At 33.6% G+C, this 3,983-nt stretch overlaps 1 long non-coding RNA gene across 1 annotated transcript; it reads right to left on the bottom strand.

The window, feature by feature from the left end:
• Positions 1 to 464: 464 nt before the first annotated feature.
• On the bottom strand, positions 465 to 1,179 carry LOC18055889. The gene is made up of 2 exons (XR_002903969.1): positions 873 to 1,179; positions 465 to 755 (listed from the first exon to the last, which is right to left on the bottom strand). It is a non-coding gene; the product is annotated as an uncharacterized LOC18055889 (long non-coding RNA).
• Positions 1,180 to 3,983: the final 2,804 nt, after the last annotated feature.

Below are 3,983 nucleotides of genomic sequence, written 5' to 3'. Positions count from 1 at the left end.
TAATCATAATAATACTAGCACTAAAGCATTACACTAGGAAACGAGTAAATGTCGCTACCACTAAAGCATTAAAAATTCAATTAATTGGCTTTTGCTCCTATAATGGAGCTAGAACTACTAAACTGGTAGAGGCCATTAATTTCACAACAGGAACGAAAACTTAACTAATATTTAGATATCTGCAAATACCATATCTTCAGCAAACCGGTTAGGTATTCGATCCGCCTTGGGAATTGGCATTCGGCCAACCCTACACAACCCAACTAGTAGGTCGTTATTTTCTTATTTTTCATATCATCAAGTGGCTGCATATCAACTTACGAATTTTTTTGCTGCATATCATGAAATGGCCAATTGGCCATAAAGAAGATTATCTCGAATTTTTTTGCTTTTGTTTCGTATATTTATTTATATAGTATCTTGAAATGCGAAAACACCCATAATCGTGCAGAAAATACAGGATCGGACCCGGAAACTTGAACAAAATCGCATACACCAAGTAAGAGGAAAAAAAAAGAAGTATTTGGATTCAATGAAAGATTGCAGTAACCAGTTAATTACATATATAGGGCAAGGCTACAGGGCAAAGAATAACAAATAATGCAGTTACTTTCTCTCCAAGTGAAATGATTGTGGAGAAAAACTACATACATAAAAGAATCAGTTGAAAAAGAATCAAAATCAATGCACCAGGTATGTAATTGCCAGCGCCAGCACCATAAGGATGTATGCAATCCCCTGATCGATCGCTGTTCCTGCAGATCAAACCCAATCCACTTCAATTAAATTTTATTTTTCACTTTTAACCCAAAAAAAAAAAGATTAATATGGTTGATTGATTTGTGTATGTGACTGACTATACGAGTACTAACCATCGCTAGACGGAGCCGGAGCCGGTGAAGGAGCCATGTTTTGAGCATTACCCAGTTGCAGTATCGCCATGAACATGAATCCAATTACTGGGAGAGCGTATAATCTCATCGAGTTCATCATATTTTCCCTCGCCGAGTGATACCCTGTAACAACTCTGTCTTTGATGAGTGCTTTTCGATCGGCGAGAGGCGTTGTGATATTTTATTTATACGAGAAGATTTGTAAGCAATCAAATTGCACTTGCAGTTTCCTGGAAATTTCAAGAAAGTGCAAAGGCGTGGCAAATATATTGGGAGTGTGGAATCTAAACTTCAAAGCAACGCGTGGTAAACGCGAGATTTATTTGACTCGACTCGGTTGGCGGCTCATCGAGGAGGACTAGGACTGTAGGACACGGAACTGGCTCGGACTCCTCGGTCCCTCCCTCCTCCACTTATACTCCGCCACGTTGCCTTCTATATTGTTTTTATATTTTGACGACCAAAAACAAATAATAATTAACTTCTAGAGACAAATCAGTGTGAAGGAGAAAGAAATTGTATACAAATAATACAATGATACTTTGCTTGGTCAGCTGTTGTTTCCTTTTATTTTCGTTTTTCTTTTATCACATGATTGGCTAACAAAATTGATGTTGTTTTATTACGTAAACGCTTACGCTTATATTTAATTATTTTATTATAGAGTAACTATAATTATTATTTATTTAGATGGAGATTATGTCTCAAGTTATCGACTTTTATATGTTGAGGGAGATATAAATTCTTAATTACTGATCGTGGAGTTACGGAAAATAATATTGTCAGTTAATTTATCGTATGGAGTGTTTGAATTTTCTATCCTTGTCAACGGTAGATTTGCAACAATACATTTCAAAATTTGTTGGTTAAAAAATGATGGCTCTTTGACTTTGGCTTTTTCCTCCTTTAGAATGGTCTCATAACATAGACACTTGTGGGCTTGTGGCAGCGACTAAGAGACTGGTTGAAGTTGAATAACAAAATAAGTCCTCGTCTATGGCAATATTAGGGGAAAAAAAAGGGGGAAAATTACACCGATTATAATTGAGTTGTATCGAGATGTACTCAGCGAGACGTCATTGAGAAGGACCATTGAATTGAAGTCGGAGATTTATCTGGAAAACAATATATATAAACGTCAATTAGGTATTTGGTAACTAATAATTAATACGGAAATTATCCACCGTCCACCCGTTTTTTCACTATTTTTTAAAAATATACAATTCTCTTTTTTTTTTTTGCTGGAATCCACTTGAAATTACATTTTTTTTCACTTTTCCACTTCCGTTTGGAGACCGTTATAATTTTACTAACATCATAAGGGTAAAATCGTCATTTTACAACGACACAGTGGTGGATAGGTGTAAAACAATACAACTTCGAGTAGAGGTCAGTAAATATAAATTAAGAATTGTGTATTTCTGAAAAAATACACAAAAAACAAGTGGTCGATGAATAAATTATCTTTTACATTTGAGGGTAAAAAAGTCATTTAAGCAATATTCCGTTAATTTCCTTAACGGATTCCAAACGGAAATGAAAAAAAAAAATGTAACTTCAAGTGGATTTTAGCAAAAAAAAAATTATGTATTTTTTAAAAAATTAAAAAAAACGGATGTACGGTGGATAATTTCCCTAATTAATAATTGTAGGATGACAATTAAATAAAAAGATGCCAGCCAGCAGCATAACCTAACAGATTACTGCTTGTCAAGCCCGATTTGCTCGGTAAAAGTCAGTTTTCTTCTGATCTAAATGTAAAAAACATTTCTTTTGTATTATTGACGCAATGTGTGAATTCATTCGGAAAAAGTAACAAACACATTTTTGTTACTGATCAACGGTGGGCCCAAGATCTGGTATGGGGTTGTTGTAAGTATATTTGTGTGGACCCAAGTCCGTTACACTGGTAACACCGTAAAGCCTTACGTCACTCTCTGATCGGTGAAAAGCCTTCTCTTGCTCAAGATCCACTTCATAAACTCTAATCAGCCCAACCCGAACTCACACATCGCATGACGAAAGCAACCTTTTGCTAGATAATCAAGTCCATTTAATTTTAATTTTAATACAACATGAGCCCATACCACATCAACACCTGTCCTACCCACCACTGCCAATTGGACATGTAAGCGGATTGAACTCCCACCTCCACAATCTTAATTTGAAACTCATTTTCTATATTGGCCCAAAATAAGTGTGCAACTTATAAAAATTCATATTGGCCCAAAATAAGTTGCACACTTGGAGAAACCATTAGGGGTGAGCACGGTTCGGTTTGAAATTAAGTAGAACCGATTTAAATCGGTTATTTTATAAAAAGAACTAAATAAGAACCGAACTCAAACAGTTCTTTTCGGATCGGTTCGTTTCAGTTCGGTTTTTTCGGTTCTGAACCTATTGAGCCTATTTTGAATTTTTAAATTTTTAGCCCATTGGGCCTCATGAATGTAATAATTTTTTTCAACAATTAATTTATCTTAATTTTATTACAAATATTACCAATAAATATAAAGTATTTAAAACACATTTTATCACTAATATCTTACTAACTATTAATAAGATACTCCCAAAATATGAAATTTTAAAATTTTAAAATATATAACCAAACTTCAATACTCCATCTATATAAACATAATCATAATGTTATAAAAAGAAATAACACATGTTTGATTTGAATAAAATAAAAAAATAATTCGGTTTTTTGATTCAGTTAAGTGAACCGAATACTGAACCGACATTTCGATTTTTTTTACAAACGGTATATTTCGGTTTTTTTAAAAATAAAAACCGAACCGAATTAGAAAAAACCGTCGGTTCGGTTCGATTTTTTTAAGACTATGGTTTTTTTGCCCACCCCTAAAAACCATTCTTCTAGTTATAGGCATCAATAAGTGTGCAACTTATTTTCTTAAACCACATAATTGAAAACGGATAGGTACTACTACCGTAGTAAATGTTTCTCATTTATCAGAAAAATACTAGGATATTCTTTAGCATTGAGGTTGTGCAAATTTAACGTAAAAGTTACTATATTAAAATATTTTGATAAACAATAACTGTTGTTATTTATTAATTAAATTAATTTGG

This window comes from Citrus clementina, unplaced genomic scaffold (assembly GCF_000493195.1).
Source record: "Citrus clementina cultivar Clemenules unplaced genomic scaffold, Citrus_clementina_v1.0 scaffold_1, whole genome shotgun sequence".
NCBI classification, from domain to species: Eukaryota; Viridiplantae; Streptophyta; class Magnoliopsida; order Sapindales; family Rutaceae; genus Citrus; species Citrus x clementina.
This window is presented reverse-complemented; position numbering and strand designations above follow the sequence as displayed.